This window comes from Sylvia atricapilla, chromosome 6 (genome assembly GCF_009819655.1).
Source record: "Sylvia atricapilla isolate bSylAtr1 chromosome 6, bSylAtr1.pri, whole genome shotgun sequence".
NCBI classification, from domain to species: domain Eukaryota; kingdom Metazoa; phylum Chordata; class Aves; order Passeriformes; family Sylviidae; genus Sylvia; species Sylvia atricapilla.
The window spans coordinates 4,492,911-4,512,425 of NC_089145.1; positions in this window are offsets into that span (position 1 = coordinate 4,492,911).

Here is a 19,515-nt window from a genome sequence, read left to right on the forward strand (position 1 = left end):
TTGCTTTCATCAACATACCCCTGATTTCCCCTCACAGTTTGCTTCTTACTTTTGGTAACATTTTAATGCTTGCCATCTTCAGTCCCACATTCCCTGGGAAAAGTCAGCCTTGTCTAGCAGGGAGATGAGGAAGCATTGGGCAATCCCTCACCTCCTCCCACTGGGGAGTTGCTCCTCCTCCCCTTTTATTTCTCCCTTCTCTCCTCACCTAGTTTCCATCCCCTTGTTCAGAGTACAATAATGAACTGGACACGCCTCTGGAGCTTTCAGGGGGCTGTTGGCACTCAGGTCCTCTTCAGCCCAGGTCTCAACTCCAGTTCAAAGTACCTGAGGGTTGGAGCCCTCTGCCCATAAACGCTGGGGGCATTTATGGTTTAAAAAGAAATGCCTTCGAGGAGTTTCTTCTTTATTATTCTCAGGATAAAGCTTCAGTGTCCTCCCACTCCTGAGAGGTTTGCTGAGAGCTCTGTCTCTGATTAAATATGATGTCCAGGATTTCTGTAGTCCCAGTCTTTTGGCTGCTGTTGGAGGTGTGGTTGCCTTCCAAATGTACCAGGCTGTTTCTTTGTTTGGCTCAGGGATTTCCTGTGCTAGATGTAGAATCCTCTCCTGCTTTTCCCCCTGAATTTATTTTATCATAAATAAAACTTAGGATAAAATAAATACTTGTTTTTCCTCTAAGCCTTGGACCTCTAAGAATTAACCTGTCAATCTTGAAGTGGTATCTTTATGCTTTTCCTGTGTGTGATATATCACATTATTCCAATGTTTTCATTAGAATATAATAAATACTTTCGCATGGAAATTATTTTTGCATTGAAATATATGCTACAATCCTCCTTATTTAAGAGACCATGATGGCTGGTTGGATTTTAGATCCTGCAAATAGCAATGAAATTCCTTATATAAACTAGGAAGTTGAGCTGTTTATTCTCAACAAAAAGGAAGAATGATGCAAAATGTCTTGTTTATCATAAAACAAGTGTGAATAGCCTCAGGCTGGTATTTATCTCAACCTATAGATTACAGAAAAATCCTAAACCACTACTTTAGGCTGGATGACTTCTAAAATCTCATTTCTTCTATATGAACTTAAATTGGTGGCTGAAGTAGCTGCTGTGGTTACTGAAATTTAAATTGTCATGCTTCTATTCTCTAACTGGATGGAGGAAAATGCACTATTCTTATTTTTTACTTTGTCATATATATATAATGTAAATTAGTGATTCAACTAAACTTAGAAATATGTCTATAGAAAACCTCAGATTTCGAACAATAAAATGTAGTTTTCTTCATATTGCTACAGGCTGGAAAAGAGGTAAGATGAAGTGAACAATAAATGAAACTTCAACTACTAGGGTATTGTCTTTATCTTTCATGACCAATCATTACATTTTTCAAAGATGATTTGAACTTAATTAATATTGGTTAATTCATAGGTATTGGAATACTGAGACAATCGGCATAACAATGTGGAAGACATTGTTTGGTGTCTAGTTAATCTCCAAAATTTAATATCCAGTATTTCCCATCCCATGTGATTTTTTGATTATTTAAAAAAACCAGAAACCTATGTACGTGTGTACATATGCTCTCTATTCCTGAGCTCAAATGAGAATTGATATTTTACATATTATATAAATATAATATATTTTTCTACCCCAAAAGCCTTCCCACATTTGTTCCCAATGTGCCTCTGCTGAGTGTGATTAGGAGAAAATTTAATTAAGTCGTAAAATGGAGCATGAGTAGATAAGATGGGCATGATTACACACATATATTTCTTTTAATGACAAATAAGTTTAAGTAGTCCCTGTCTTCAACACCTCACCTACATATTATTTCCCCATTTTCTCTCATTTTAACTAAAAAACCTGAAATCATCGGTTTTGCAGCCTGATTCATCACATGTCCAGAAGAACAGTGATGAAGGCGGAGATGTGAAGAACATCCTGGAACTCAAAGCGTGGGAATGAAGAGCAGGAAGGGAGATGTGAGCTTGCACCAGCACCGTGGCTGGAGAAACTCAAATTATAAGTAACTATACTTCAAGAGGGTGTAGTAGTTGCAAAGAAATTGCCTTTTAGTCAGAAGAGAGAGGCAAAAGGAAGGGGATTTAAGATCCAAAGAATCATTCTAGAGGATTTAAGACAACCCTAGAATCATAAAATGTTTTGGGTTAGAAGGGATCTTAAAACTGCTCTTGTTCCACGGCCAGGGACACTTTTCACTATCCCGGGTTGCTCAGAGCCTCACCCAGCCTGGCCTTGGACACTTGGAGAGCTCCTCTGGGCAGCCTGTGCCAGGGCTTCCCCATCCTCACAGGGAAGGGGTATTGGGATGTATTCCTTCCCAATACATAATCTAAACCTCCCCTCTCGAGGTTTGAAGCCATCCCCCCTTGTCAAAAGCCCCTCTCCAGCTCTCTTACAGCCCCTCTCAGGACTGGAAGGTGCTACAAGGTCTCTCTTCTCCTGAAGGGAGCTGAACACCCCAACGCTTCCAGCCCTCCCCGCATCTCCTCGGGCCGCGCTCCCGCCGCTCCGTGCGCTGGCGCCGCGGGCCCCCCGCCGCCTGCGGGGTCACAGGGGCAGCGACTGCGGCCGAGCGCTGCTTTAGGGCCCCCGCTGGCGCTGGGATATCCCAGAGCGGCTGCGGCAGGGACGGATGTGCCGGGGAAACACGGTGCGGGATGGCGGTGCCCTGAGACCGGCCCTGTCCCAGGGCTGGGCTGCGGCAGGGGCGCGGCGAGGCTGTGGAGCGGGCTGTGGAGCGGGCTGTGGCTGCTGTGGGGCCAGGCTGTGGGGCCGGGCCCAGCGCTGTGGAGCGGGGCTGTGGGGCCGGGCTGTGGGGCTGTGGGGCCGGGCTGTGGGGCCGGGCTGTGGGGCCGGGCTGTGGGGCAGTGGGGCCGGGCTATAGGGCCGGGCTGTGGGGCTATAGGGCCGGGCTATAGGGCCGGGCTATAGGGCAGGGCTATAGGGCCGGGCTATAGGGCTGTGGGGCTGTGGGGCCGGGCTGTGAGGCTGTGGGGCAGGGCTATAGGGCCGGGCTATAGGGCAGGGCTATAGGGCCGGGCTGTGGGGCTATAGGGCCGGGCTATAGGGCCGGGCTATAGGGCAGGGCTATAGGGTCGGGCTATAGGGCCGGGCTATAGGGCCGGGCTGTGGGGCTGTGGGGCAGGGCTATAGGGCCGGGCTGTGGGGCTGTGGGGCCGGGCTGTGGGGCTCTAGGGCAGGGCTATAGGGCAGGGCTATAGGGCCGGGCTATAGGGCAGGGCTATAGGGCCGGGCTATAGGGCCGGGCTGTGGGGCTATAGGGCAGGGCTATAGGGCCGGGCTGTGGGGCTATAGGGCCGGGCTATAGGGCAGGGCTATAGGGCAGGGCTCTAGGGCAGGGCTATAGGGCAGGGCTATAGGGCCGGGCTGTGGGGCTATAGGGCCGGGCTATAGGGCTGTGGGGCTGTGGGGCCGGGCTGTGAGGCTGTGGGGCAGGGCTATAGGGCCGGGCTATAGGGCAGGGCTATAGGGCCGGGCTGTGGGGCTATAGGGCAGGGCTATAGGGCCGGGCTGTGGGGCTATAGGGCAGGGCTATAGGGCCGGGCTGTGGGGCAGTGGGGCTATAGGGCAGGGCTATAGGGCAGGGCTGTGGGGCTATAGGGCAGGGCTATAGGGCAGGGCTATAGGGCAGGGCTGTGGGGCTATAGGGCAGGGCTATAGGGCCGGGCTATAGGGCCGGGCTGTGGGGCTATAGGGCAGGGCTATAGGGCCGGGCTATAGGGCAGGGCTATAGGGCCGGGCTGTGGGGCTATAGGGCAGGGCTATAGGGCCGGGCTGTGGGGCAGTGGGGCTATAGGGCCGGGCTATAGGGCAGGGCTGTAGGGCAGGGCTCTAGGGCAGGGCTATAGGGCCGGGCTATAGGGCCGGGCTGTGGGGCTATAGGGCCGGGCTATAGGGCAGGGCTCTAGGGCAGGGCTATAGGGCCGGGCTATAGGGCCGGGCTGTGGGGCTATAGGGCCGGGCTATAGGGCAGGGCTATAGGGCCGGGCTGTGGGGCTATAGGGCCGGGCTCTAGGGCAGGGCTATAGGGCCGGGCTATAGGGCAGGGCTGTAGGGCCGGCGCCGTTCCCGCCCTCACAGCCGCGGGAGCCGAGCGGTGCTGGCGCGCCCCCTGCCGGGCCCAGCCGCCCCTCACGGCCCGCTCCCCTCTCCCGGCCCGCTCCCTGCCCGGCATTCCCGGGAATCCAGGGAACCCAGGGGCCGTTTGTCCCGCCGGGCAGCAGCGCCGGTTTATCACCGATATAAAATATCGCCTTCGTGGTTTATTTTTTGTTATTATCATCACTGTTGGATTCGGCGCTTAACGAGCTTGAAACCGCCAGGCCTCGCCCCTCCCGCTCAGCTTCCCGGAGGGAAAAGGGCAGGAATTAAAGCTCCGCTTTAATCGAAGAGTGAGAAAAGAGAAAAACCATTTAAAAATTGGGTTTCTTGTGGTGGAGACTCCAGGTAGGAGCTAAGTGTGTCTGTAGCTGTCAGCAGCATCCTCATTGTCAAACTAATGCGAGGGGAAGTTTGATAACCCCCAGGTAAAAGCCCTTCGATTCTGATTTTAAATTCCAATAAAATTTTAGAGGTCTTGTTTGAGGCAGGATTGTTTGCGGGATATGACATCTCTGTCTCTACTTTCTGTCTTAATGCCTTGTCATAGTTCTTGATGTCTGCCTGTCAGCACAGCGAGAGGGATTTTTTCATGTCTGAATAGTCACCTTAATGATAGCAGATGGAAACGCCACGGGGGGCCCGAGCCCATCACACTGTCATTGTCACACGCTGCCCTGACCTGCTTCCACTCCTCTATTTTTTTGTCCCTTTTTAAAGGAGAAATGGATGGTAATTGAAAAGGATCTTAAGCAAGACTTAGGAAGCTGCAGACAACACGATTCCCCACTCTCTCTCTCTGTTTTCACAAATAAAGTCTTAACCTCTTAAGCACCAATAAGAGTAGAAAGCAAGCTAAATTGGTAAAGCTTTATAAAGATTGGCCTACCAAAGCTTTTTCCTTTCCCTCCTCGGGATACATCCAAGCTGCGTTGCATCCTTATCGTGCTTTATTCCCTTCAATATATCTTTTATTTTCACAGATTTATCGATTTCCTGAGGACATATATAGGCACTATCAATTCTTTGTGTGCTATGTATCTTGGCAAGAAACTTCCAGGCTCATATCTAAAACTAGTTGTGAAGACTCATAAATTGTGTTGTTCGCTTTCATATTTTTGGATTATTTTTTATTAGGATTCTGTAGCCTGATTTGCAAAGTCTGTGTTAAGTTACAATCAGTGAGAAATTAAGTTTTGGTTTTAGAGATAGTTTGTAGCTAAAAAATGCCATAAGATCATTACAACTTTAAGAAAGTGATCTGTTGAGGGAATAGTGGAAGCAAAATTTTAATTAAGTACAAACTTCTGTGTAATAATACATGATACTAAAATATCCTTCATATCTCTAGAGGAAAAATTACAAGCTCTCAGTTTTGCTGGATGACAGATAAATTTCAGAAAGCCAGGACTGTGCTGTTTAACAGTGAAGAGAAAAGTTCTGAAGTGTGAAGAAAACTTTGTACATGGATTTGAGTGTCCCTTCTGCCATACAGAAATACCATTCCTTTTTTTTTTTTTTTCCCCAGTTTTGAATGTTAGAATTTTATTAGCCCAAATACCTTTTAAAATGCGTGTTTTACCAGCCCCAGAACTATTCCATGAAATCATTTATTATTTTGGCTGCTTTCTTAAATTGAAATGGAATAATAAACTAATTATCTTCATTGTTACTCAGAAGCTGAACGAAACTGAAGAAAGGCATCAAAGCTACGTTGATTTCTTAAAATCTTGGAGGAAAGGCTTTCTGGATGTAGGAGAAGCAATTTAAATAGTTTTGTAGGGTGTTCCATTTAAATGAAAATGACACTCTATGAGGGCTGAGAGGCACTTGCTGGTTTGTTTTATTTTGGGGTGGGTTTTTTTTTGTTTGTTTGTTAATTTTTAGTACTACAGTGAAATGCCTACATCTGCTGAAATTAAATGTGTTAAGTGATGAGGCACTTTTGAAAGAGCTTCTTGGTACCTGTCTGAATCCCCAGACAATGAGTTACCTTTAAAAACCTGGCTGTGATTGGGATATTTGACTGCACCAGTGATCAAGCTAATTGATTTTTTTTTTTTTTAATGCCAGTCCTAAATCTAGATTCAGTAATACTCTGGGTAAATTCAGAATCAATTAGAATGGAAAATAAGCTAAAAATTACTCAGTGGCAAATCTTCCAGTCATTGTTCCGAAAAGATTCTAACTGAAACATATAATTTTTATAAAATTTCTTACTTGGTAAAAGCCAATTTGACTCTTTCTTACATCAGGAGAGGATTGTTCTGGCTCTTCTCTTATCCATACTCAAATGAGCTGCGTTAAACCAATAAAATGCATTAGTTCATAATTCAGTGGAAAATCAGAGGTGGAGTATTACATGATTTATAATGACTAGTTATAGTATTCTAATTTCAAAAGCAGTTTTTCTCTGTCTCTCCTCTCTCCCATCAATTTATGATTGGTTTACTCAGAAGGAAATTCATGTATTGAGCAAATAACTTGTTCTATTTTGTATGATTTGTAAATTTATATTTTACACATTTTGCTGTGTTTCTTTTAGTGTGCCATGAAATTATATTTCAGTCCATTGACTCTTACTATAAAGTCAAACTGACAACTAATACTGGCTAATTTCACCACAGTTAATTAAAAGTGGGTTTGTTGAGTTTTTAAGTTAGGCTGCTTCTGCATTAACCCTGCAGTAAAAATCAAACATACCACATAATCACAAGGAAAAAAAAGAGAATTTAAAAACCAACAAAAAAGCCTCCTCACACAAAACCCCAAAGAAGCTCCCAAAAGATTTACTTTCTGATTAATTTCCTGAAATACCCAAGTGCACAACAGGAAACTAAGTACCAGGGTGGTGGAAATCATTTAGGCACATAATACAATAAAATGTACAGAGTGGAAAATGTTGAAGGAAAAGGCATAGAAAATTATTTTTTTAAATTTAACTGAATAATACTTTTCATAGCTCTGACTTGTATCTGAAACAAATCAATGAATTTTAAGACAAGTCTCTTAAAATATCCTTTAATTAAAAGAGAACATATAGTTCCATCTTTTCTAACAGATTCAACGTTTTCAGGTATATGTGTAATAGGTCACTGAACACTAACAGTCTTCAGCGGAAATTTCTTCATTTTATTCAGGTAAATAATGTTAGAATATTCATAATTTCCTAAAGACATTTCTAAGGTTTATAAATCATAAGTAGTAGCCAAATCACCTTTAGCATTGGTGTAAACATCATCATACAGTTCAAACATGTGTCTTTACAGTTTTCATTTCTGAAAGTATCAATCCAGCACAAAGATAGCAATCACATGGAATTGTTCCCCACAGCCTATAGCATAAAGACAGAAATCTGGCTGCAGGGGGAGTGTCTGAGTTGGAAGCACCTGAACTAATCCCAGACAAGTGTCAGGTTGTGAGTTTTCTGCCCACCACATAAAAATGCAGTCCAGGTGTTGGTATTTCCTCTCTTAATTCACTCAGCAGAGCACTCACTGCCATGTGGACTGGCTCTGTATGGATAATCTCATTACTGGCTTTGCAGCTGTTTGATTTTACTCAGAGGTCAGCTTTGATGTGATTTCTATATCCAGGTCTCCCTTAAATCATGTTCTGAGACTGACCTTTGGCAGAGCAACTGTGGCTGGAAACGGTGATGTTACAGTTTATTTATACAACTTTTCTGAGCCCCAATTTTTATTTGCTGATTGGATGTGACAGGTGCATTAATTCCTACTTTGTCAAGGTTCTCTGATATAATAGAGTAATTGGGCATAGAGGAATGGGGCGGGGGGAAAGAAACTTAAAAGAAAAAATTCAGACACTGAAGAGCTAGTCTTGAAAATGGATTTTCCTATTGGAGATAATTGCTGACTGGCAAGAATGTAGCACAGTGCAACTAATTTTTATACAATATGCAACATACATTGCAACATATGAAATATATGTATATATTTTATAAAAAATACATATATTTTATATGTTGAAACAATGAAAATCAGAAAAACTAAACTTATAACAGGGTGTGTCCTACAATAAATAGGAATAGATCTCCATTCCTGGTTACAACAATTTAATAAGTTCTTTCAAGTCAGTGGTTACTGGAAATTGAGAAACAAAGCGACACTTGTTTTGACATTTGCTAAAAGGTCTCTTAAAACATAAAATTACCAACAGGATAAACCTGAGGCTACAGGAGTTTATTAATGCCTTACAATGCCTTATGTGCCCTTTTGCCCTTACCTTGATCCTGTAAATGCTTGGGCATCCTGGTTCTGAGCAGTCAGCACTGGGCATTGGATCAGCTTCCCTCATTTTCAGGATGATTTTCAGCCTCTGTGGTCACAACAAGCAGCCATAAGGGTATGCGAGTTTGTAGAATTAGGATCTATATTAAATACTATTATATCAACATTTTGAGTCTCAAGTACCAGCCAAGAAAGACAATTATCTACAACATTAATAGCCTGAATTTATCTTTAAGTCTTTCATAGCTATTGCTCACTGACTGGAGTTTTGAAGAATAGGTGAGGTTTGCACAAGCAAGTTTGTTTTTTCTACAAATATTTAACCTCATACTTGTGCAAGAGTAACAAGCTTGTGTAACAAGCAGTCACTATGTTTCTTAGGTACCAATTAAACTCGTGTCAAAAAAAGAGGCCATTTATCCCTAAGAACAGGTACTGAACTAGAATTGATAACTATAGGGGCATAAAGTAGTTATCTACCTTGAGTTGTATTTCTGTATTTAACTGATATGAGTACACATTTGTAAAGAGCTATCAGTTTCATCCTAAAGTCAGTTTCTGGACAGGTTTTTTGTCCACAAACTCAATGTTTATTTCTCATCAGCAGCTGGAGAGCTGGCTTGGCTCAGAGGTTGCTATCTCAAGTGATATGAGGTGAACCTCACTTCCATGGCTGTTCCTGACCACAGTGGAGAAGACAGCTGACTTGTCTTGGAGGAATGTCCCCAGTTTTGGTTGGAGGGTCTCTACCCAGCAATCTGTCATGATGGCCACAGCAACACAATCCCTTTTGGAGAAATTCCCAGTCAGATTCCATAAATGTCCAACTTGGTAGGAAGCACTGGAACTGCTGAGTCCCTTTCTCAGTGGGGGTGAGCAGAAGGTGAAGTGATAAGTACCTCCACTACTTGAGGACTTGAGTTTTATCCAGCTTTGTTTTGGAAACAGAGCAGTAATTTGCTTAGCAATTTTTTCAGAGTAGTCAACTTAAACACTGGTTATTGTGCAGTAGTTTTATATTTTGTCATCTCACAGTGACCTGGTATATCTCAGAGCCATTTTATGATCTGGAACATTTGAATATTCCCAAGTTCAAATATGTTATATAATGAAAGGACTAGCTAATATAAACTTCAAAACAGAAATTGTGCTTGTATGTTGTGGCTTTGGTATTAGAAAACGGGATGAAAGGATCCAACAGTTATGCACCTGGAATGAACACTAGATCATAAATCGCGATGTGGCATCTTCAAGAGGGACCCTTTGAAGCTAAATTTAGGATAAAGGTGCCAGATACAGTATATTTTTATCCTCAGAAACTTCAAGTTCAGTGAGGTACAGAAAACACTAAGAGGATTACACTAAGAGGGGAAACGGCTCCGATGCATGCTCTGGATGTGCGTACTTTAAAAACGTCTTCAGATTTAGGTATTAGAGCTGAGCCCCTGGCTGTTACTTTTAATCTTTTATTGCCAAATAAAACCTTTCCAGCAGAGGAGAATTCAGGATGTATAATCCTTGTGTATAAGCCTGGGATTGTAGCTAACCTTGACAATTACAGCCTGTTGTCCTTTTATCACTGAGGAAGATCATCTCTAAACCAGCAAGCTGGGACAGGCAATCATCAGCTGATATAATCTCTCAGAACTTTATCAGATTTTGGGGTTTTTTAGAGGCCTGGGGGGAGAGTTGGTTTTAGGGTCTGGGTTTTGTAGAGTTCAGCAGTCTATTTCTGCTAAGATTTAGAAGCATTGTTGTGTACACTTTTGTGTTCTTGATCTGTTGCAGAATGTGGAACAATTTAAATTTATCCCTGAAGGTTGCTAATTTCTTTCATTCATACCAGGAAATTTTCAGTGTTTTGCATAACTCAAGCCTGATTTTTCATCATGCATTTTATGTCTAACCATTCAATAGTCAAGGCATTCTGAATAGGAGAAAGCATAACAGAGGGAAATAATTAAGACCCATTTATGAGTTAAACACATTAAGTAGAGCTTTAGTCCTTTACTATAAATACCTTATCAAACTGTTTTTATTAGAATGAATTTTTGTTAATATCAAAAAAAAAGATGAAAAAAAATTTACTGCCTGCAGTTTTCATTTGACTGCACTGGCATTCTTTTTGAAGCCTTTCCCCCTGATACTTTGCAATATTATAAGGTTTTGCTTTGCTGAATAGTGAACAAACTGTTTTTATTCTCTAATTGTTTTTTCCCTGTAGGCTTTTATTAGATGCCTTATGCTCTTTTCTAAGTTTTACAAATTAATTTAAGAGAATTTGATGTTTATCTTATGACTGCTTGAGAAAAACTCAGAAGTGCCATAATGGCAACCTGCCTGTGATGTGTGATACAATAGTTTTGAATGGCACAATAAAACAATCTATGTAATTTTTCTTGCTGTTTGCAAACTTGGCAAACCTTTTCAGCTTTGTTTGCAATTTTGACTATCTCATCTAGTTCCCCTCTAATTGATGGGATACTAGTCTGTATACTGAACAAGCTGTAAAATAAATTGAAAGATTTAATCCCCTCAAAACAAAGGTAACAGTCATTTTTGAAATGCCCATGGAAGGGCAATAGGGAGAGATGACTGTACTTCCACTGTATTTGCACTCTTGCTGGATTTTGGCTATTTCTCTCATAACAATCAGGGTGAATTCTTCAAAGTTGAAAAGGCTGGATGGACTAATTTGAATTTCAAAGAGAATTGAATATTATAAAGTGGGAGTTTATGCTAGGCAGGAAAATAATTTCTCAGGCTAAGACAGAAACAAGATATCACAAAATGATACTCCTTAGTTTAGCTGCTATGAGGTAAACTCTGGTTTCTATAATTGTGCCAGTGTGATGACTGTAAAAGTCATCATGGGGAAAAATTATCTTAAAATGTTTTGAGTGTAAATAAACTTTCTTTTCCCTTTCCTCCTTCCTCATATTCACAGAGTAGGGGATAGAGGAGTTGGGTTTTGGAGTTATTTTCCCTATACTCTGATCAAGTGACAGAGAAAGCTTTTCTGTGCTTGGAAGGAACTGTGGTGTCTAAGCCTTGTGGCTGTGGAAGTGTAAGGTGGTGACAGAAAGTAGTTTATAAGGAAAGTAAAGATAAAACTGAAAACTTCTAACTAATCTTTCTTGAAAAAGAAATGGCAGAAAATAACACTGGAGTTTTGGAATGCCCTGTAAATACCATAGGGAATAGAAACATAACTGAATATCAGGCAATTCCTAAACTACAAACTTGTTTGAAATTGCTACCACTACTGTTAGTGATTTTAAACTTTATTCACTTAAAACACCTCTTTACAACTATTCAGATGTTCTGGTAAATTACCTACAGCAGTAAGTTTTCCCAGGGAAGGCTAAAGTTAGCACATTGATTCTAGGATTCTATTTGAAATGTCTTTTGTTCAAAATCAGATTATATTTAATTTTTAAGGGTATTTTTCCCCTCTGTAATTCAGCCCTGTGTTCGTGTCATGTTTCAATGGGTAGCTTTGGAACGCCTAATGGAGCCTTGCAATAGAAGGTTTAGCCTTCTAAAAAGAAATAATATTTTAGCTTCTAAAATAGCCTTCCTGTAGAAGGTTAAATAGTGAGAGGAATCCACAGGCTCTTTGGAGGTCAGTGCTGGGGGAGTGAAAGACAAGGTTTGAAAGAGGATGTTTGGTGATAGTGGGATGAAAATTGTTCCCATTAAGGATGATTAAACACTGAAACAAGGCACCAAAAGGGTTATGGAATCTCAGCCCTTGGAGGCTCTCAGGGCCTGAAAGAGCTCATCACTGAGCAGCCCTTGAAGTCGGGGCTTGTCCCAGCTCTGGACAGGACTTTGGAGTAGGTAAACTCCTAAAGTCCCTTGCACCATGAATGATTCTGTGACTTAATCTTTTGCTTTTTTCCATCCCAGTTCTCACCACAGCCTTACAGAAGCATTTTCTCGATGAAACATTTCCTGAACCAATGGAGCTGCCGAGATCCTCCATTTCCTCTTGGGCTTTCTGCTGTGCTAGAATGTGAATGGGGTAAAGCAGGGCCTTTGCCATGCCTTGAGCTGGACTGAACATGGGCCAAACAGGGAGAATTGCTGACCAAACAGGCAGAATTGCTGGCTGTTCTCCCGACTGACAGCAGAGGGAGTGAATTGGAATGAGAGTTGAGATCCAAATTCTAGGGAGAAGGGTTAAGACAGGGTCCTGGATACCAAGTTGTCTTGGCAAGGGACCCTGTTGAAGAGATGGAAATGGGACAGAAATTACTGCTGCTTTCCTCTTCTTGACTTCTCCTTGCTCAAAAATATAGCAAAATCGAATGCCATAAATTGCAAATGTGAAGAACTTCAAATGAACTTTTGAAGAAAAGGAGAATCGTGTCTTATGCCCCTTTATTGAGCACTTTAATTGAAAACAAATGTATTTAACCTCGTTGAAAGCTTGTAGAAAGCCCTGGAATATATATTGGTGAACATTAAACGAAAAACTGGGGTACATTTTAATAAAGATTTCTACATTAAAGCCAGATGATATTTCAGCATAAAATCCAAATAGTTTTGGGATTTACTTTTTAAAAAGCGTGTTACATACCAGATATTGTTAAAGCCTTGCTTAGCCCACAGTCAAATGCTGAAGACCTATTATTGCTGTTGTGAATACTAATTGCTTCCACCACATTATCTTTGTTGTGAAGCTTCTCCTCCTGATGAATGTAACCAGTCGCTGGATGCCAAATCAGCCCTATCAAGTTCAAGTCAAAGGTCTGGCAACAACAGAACCTTTCCCCACTCATCAAGTGCATTAGCATATTGCCAAGTTCCCTGCTCCGTGTGAGCCCCTGGTGCTGGGGGATCCATCTGAAGGGAGGTGCTGATACTGTGAGTAACCTCATTCACTCAGCACAAGGAGTATTTACCCAATTAGCTGCTTTTGCCTGAGATGGTGTTACATTAACCATTATTTGGAGTTTTGATACCTGCCAAGAATTTCAGGACAAACAGCTTGTTCTGGGTGTGTGATATGTGTACATAGCAAGTTACGTGTCTAAGTGATTTGCAGATTTTAGTTAAACTCCAAGTTGTTTATTTCTGCTATTAGGATATCTTTTGTACTGATACACAGAAATGGCAACATTCTTCTTGTTAACCTCACGTAACTGACCATCCAAAGTCTGCTCCTGAAAGCTCAGTGTGTATGCTTTCTAAATGTACTCTTTTTAGTTACAGTTTCTCTGCACTTTAAGAGGGACATTCACAGTGCTCTTGAAACACGTAAAGCAAACTGGATTAGCTTCCAATAATCCTATCAAATCTGAATATTGATAGATTTTTGAAACTACCTAAACACAATCTCTTTTTTTCTTTCTTCTTGTTTTTAGTTAGAAAAAAAAGGGCAAGCATTTACTGAAGTATCTAGTGATATTGGCAAAATTACTTAAACTCATTTCAGTAGATGATTTATTTGATAAATTTGTCTTTAGAAGAGTTCATATGGTAATGCACCTCTTTTTATGTTTCCAAAATATGTCTCATTTCATTCTCTGATTATGTTGTCCTTATCAGACTAGAGTATGATATAACTAATAGTCTTTGACTAATGAAAATTCTAGTATTGGTGTTTAAAATTTTCATCTCCCCACACCTCCATTACTTCAATGTCTCCCTTTTCATCTTAATATTCTTCTTAACTGAGGTTCACCTGTCTTTTTTTCTTGCATGAAAACCTTTATTTATGGAGTTATGAAAAGCAGCCCGTATACAAAGCATGTAACTGGAAGCTGAAATTGAACATAGAACCCTCAGAAGATGAGTCTGAAAGCTCCCTTGAATCCACCTAAAATGTGTATATGGAAAACTCATGAAACTGGTATTTTTATGATTCTCAGTATTTCCTGTTTTGGTCAAACCAGCAATTCAGAACAAACTTAAGATATTTTCATTTCTGGCTTCTGGTAGCAGAAGACAGTGGAATACCTGTGAAAGTTTAGATACAACTCTTTATCAGAGCTTGTAAAATCATATAGTCTAATTCTTGGATATACTGCTGAAATATTTCTTTTCATGCTTAATTGAACAAAAGAATGTTTTCCTGGCATTCTGCAGTCCACAGTAAACTTCAATGATAATTGGTTGTATCCTTTGCTGTTCTGTAGCCTGATATTACCTGAGACATTTCCAGGTGTATTCATACAGCAAATTTTTCTTAGAAATTAGAAACTATTTTTGCAGACTGACTTTCTCCTAATGAAACCTCTTAATCAGTGGTTCAGAATGGTTATTTATGGTTGTGCAGAAAAAAAACGTACAAGCAGAAAATGTTCTTAGAAATGTCTATTTAGAAGTACCCCCCAGTATTCCTGATCTGAACAGAACAGCTGTTAGTGGCATTTTCTACTACAACATTTAAGGAGTGAAATGTGCAATGTTGACACTTATCACTGGCAGTGTCCTTTATAAAAACAATTCCCTTCATTCCTAATTTTTCTCACCTTATAGTCAGTAGTAAAATGCTGAAGTCTAAGCACTTTAATTACATTATTGCTATAGCCATTCCTATGTTAAAATGGGGTTTAATTAAAAAAATATTTCTGAGCAGTTGACCTGTAGCCAAGGTTTAAGTGATCTAGTTCTGTAGCAAATGTGTGCATTCAAAGCAAAAATAGTTCAAACTGGACTTTTGGCATGTTTAACCAACATTGTTTCAGATTGGAGTAAAACTTTATATTGGCTCAAAGAGTATGGATTTGTTGCAATCTTTGCAGTTCAGTGAACTTTTTTTTTTTCCTGTGCATACATATTTCAAGTAAACTCTGTAGTTATAACAAGTGACACGTTATGGACCCTAAATCGTTGCACTGTGAAATATGCACAGAAAAAGGACAAATGAAGATATCAAGGGTCTGTTCCATTTCTCACTGAACTGTAAAATGCCACCCTTGTTGTACAGCAGATCACTGGTTCTGAGCAGGGCTCATTGACTGCTAAGTTGTGGATAGTGTTTCACTTTCTGCAACTGTTAATATCCTGGGTTATCCAGGCATAATGACCTCTCTATTTGTGACACATTGTTGAATTTTCTGGTTCTTTTAACTTATTCAAACCTTCCCCCCACCCTTTTTTTTTTTTCTCCATTCATTGGAAGGATTCTGAATTGAGCTGCAGTACAGAGCTGCCTCGTTGATCAGCCAATTGCAGCTGAAATACATGCTGGTGGCACATCTGTAAATGAACACAAACCTAAAAATGTGAAGGAAAGGTGCTCTACATCTGCACTAATCCTTATTTTATATAGGGTAATGCATGTGTTTTCAATAATATTGGTATACCTCCAGTGTAGTTTGGTTTCATTAGTTCTGGTATAGTAAATAATCCATACTACAACAATCTATTTTATGTTATAGCTGACATTTGATACTAGACTGATAGGAATGAAATTCCAACTTTAGAACTAGTCACTAAATTGCAATGACATCTCAATACCTACAGTAATTTTAAATGTTGATAAAGGCTTGCATTTTAAAAAACTTTGATACTTAAAAATATGAAAAGAAAAAAGGGATTATATGCAGTGTACAGCGTTTGGTTTCCAGACCTAAATCTGGCCTTGGCTTCCTCTGAGCTCATAAGGATTTGAAGTTAGTGGAAGTATAAAATTTTATCTCAGGTTTGGACCCATGCCCATCTATTCTTCTATTGGTTCCCCAGCAAAAGAGCAGTCTTTATTTTGGTTTTATTTGCACAGTATTTTCTGGATAGCTCTAGTTTTCCTCCGGCCCTGTAAAGAGCAAGTAGCATTTTGGAGGGCTGCTTTAGCTGCCTCCAGCAAGGAGTAGAGTATGTTTGTACCTGCAATATGTCAGGTGCAGAAATGTTTTGCTCATCTCCAACATTGCTGGCTCTCTTTTTTGTAGTGTTTTCTATGCCTTGTTCCCTTATTGAAATCTGTAAAATCTTGCCAAATTTCTCTGTTGTAATAGAAAAAAATACTTGCTGCTTTCAGAGAACTTTGAAACCAGGGCCTCATATATTGAATAATATGGAGGATCTAATATTCAATACTGAAGGCTTTTCTCCTTGTTATCAATCAATATTTTTGTCGCAAACATTTAAATTTTCTGACTTTGTTTTTTTTAATTGAAGCCTCTATGATGTGACAAAAATATTAAGAAGGAAAAAAAAAAGGAATATATTCATTTAGATATTGATGTCGTATCCTTCAAGACCCTGAGAAAAATCCACTTTTTAAAAAAGCCACTCTGGCTCCTGTAAAAACACCTGCTAACATTTACAATATTCACCCTAACTAGGCCTAGGCCATTCCAGAAGAGGGAAGGGAGAGGATCTGTTAATAAATTAGAACTATTACCTTGTTCAGCATGACATCATTTGCTAGGATGGATGTGTTCCCAATGGCACAGCTCCAAGGGTCACTCTGCCTTTTATGCCTGGACTTCCCAGAAAAGAAACGGCTGCATGGGATAGGATGAATGTTTTACTAGACCATTGGGCACATTGATTTTTATTTTCATGGATATGTAGATCAAACTGAAATAACCTAAAGGGGCTGATGTGATACCCTGGGACCGTTAGACATGTCAAGATGGTAGGAAGTCTGTGTCTTTCTGCTTCTTGGTACTCCCTGTAGAAAAATAGCGTGGGGTGTCATTGAGATCTGTCACTCACTGACACTTAGGGGGAAAAATAACCCCCACCTCTGCCAGACATTCCCTAGACTTGTCCCAGCTGAATAAGATTATGTGCTGGGCCTAGTTTTGATTTATTTACATTTAAAGCAAGTGCTATGCAAGGCAGACATGCATGATCCTGGCTGGCTGATATATCCTTAAGCAACTGTCTGCATATTGGCATGTGAAGAATTCTTTCTTGCCTGATATTGGACACTACTTTGGGAATGTGTTTTTGTAAACACCCTGAAACTATAGGGCAAGAACAGCTTCTATTTGAAGGCTTGATAAAATTACATTTATTTAAGAAACCTCTGTTCCACTGTCATGTTAAAAAAAACCAAACCCTATTTGTACAACCATGGAAGATCAAAATTCACAGAGAACAAAGAAATCTGGAAAACTGAAATTAAGAAAAAAACCCAGCATAAACCAAATCCTGTTTGAAATTTGGACTTTTGAATTTGCCTGGGATTTTTTAAGATTTTTTTAACAAAAAAAATATTTGTTACAACAGTTATGTAGATCTCAGAGAAAGTAGGAATATAAACTGTACTTTGAACATCAGGATCATAAATATTGCTGTATGTGTGCAGTGCCTTTTCATTTCTTGAAGCTGCTTTGCAGTTTAAAAACATTTAGGTAAAGTTGCCTTTATATCACACAAATTAATTAAGCAGATATGTCTGTGGAAATTAAGTTTTGTGACCATCTGATCTTTTGTTCAGCTGATAGAGATAAAATAATTTAAAATTTGTTTAATTGTTGGACTGAGAGGGAGATTTCAGTTTTGCCATACTGTAAGGCATGACTACTTTGTGTCTTCTTGTTAGCATGTCTTGTTCCCAGCTTCAGCATCTGGGATAAAAATCTTTTCTCTCTTTTGATATATAAAGACTGGTTGTAGCAAAGAAGTGACCAGAAGAAACTAGTCAGGGAAAGCTTATTCATTTTATATAGTTCAGATCATGAGCTGATTTTTACCTTTTCTTTAACCTATAAATAAATAAAATTTGGACTGGTTTCAAGAACCTTACTAGAAAGTCTTAACATTCCAATATGTTAGGCTTTCAAAGCTCTGCAGTATTTTTTGGTAAACCTTCAGAGAAAGAGGCAGTTCTGAGGTTGAGATCAGGTTTACATTATTATTCTAGGAAAATTTATTACTTTCTGAGGTATTTAATGAGTATTTCATTAACACAGAGAGTGAAATCAGATGCTACACATGTATATACACACAGATTTCTTTGGATTCACAAGTATTTATCTCTTACGTTGAGAAAATGAACGAGTCTCCATCAGGCTGGTGAGGAGTCACCAGTGTTGCTCCTGAGGGTCCAGTTCCAGGTCCACTTCAGTTTCATGTCCTTATCAATGATCCAAATGCAGATTTTGAATGCACCACTAGCAAGTTTGCAGCTGATGCCAAACTGAGTTTTGCTGTTGACTCTCTTGAAAGATGAGACACTTGGCAGAGGGATCCAGATACACTGGAGAATTGGAGAAAGATCAGTGTGATGGGATTTAACAAGTCCAAATGCTGGATTCTGCATCTGGGCTGGAGTAACAGCTGGCACAGGTACAAATGGGGAGAGGAGAGTCTGGAGAGCAGCCCTGCACACAGGGATCTGGGGATGCCTGTCAGCAGCAGCACGAGAGAAGCCAGCAGGGTGCCCTGGCAGCCTGGAGGGCAAGCTCCATCCTGGGGAGCATCAAAGACTGCTCAGGAGCTGATTATCCTGCTGAGTGCAGCCTTGGTGGGGCCTCACCTCGAGTGCTCTGTGCAGTTCTGGGCCTCACAGACTGGATGTGAAGCTCCTTGAATGCACCCAGAGAAGAGCAGCAAAGCTGGTGAAAGGGTTGGAAAGGACGTGCTATGAGGAGCCACTGAGGGTTTTGGGCTTAGCTGGTTTGGAGAAAAGGAGGCTGAGGGGTGACCTCCATGCTCTCCATAGTTTCTTCTCCCTGGGATCCAGTGATGAGCAGAAATGGTTCAAAGCTCTGCTGGGGTAAGCTCAGACTGGATATAAGGAGGTATTTCTTCATGGAGAGGTGCTCAAATGCTGGAATTTCTTCCTAGAGAGACATGTGATGCCCCAGGGTTGTAATGGTTTAGAGGAATTTGCTTCATCATATGCTTTGACTTTCGGCCAGCCCAGAAGTGCTAAGGGAGTTGCATTGTAAGTCACTTCCAACAGAACTGGTCTCTTTTAGACAGAAAAAAAAATATTTTTAGAAATCTGTTCTCTTTTTTTCTTAATTAATGTGGTGTGGGTTCTAATGCTCTAAAGGAGTAATGGGAAATACAATAATTTTGAACCTGATTTAAAAATTCCAGTGTCATCAGTATCCTGTAGAGATGGAAAACTGTTCTGGTTGAGGTAGTTTTTCTGATTTAATTTGCACTACTATTAACATTAATTAATTTTCACT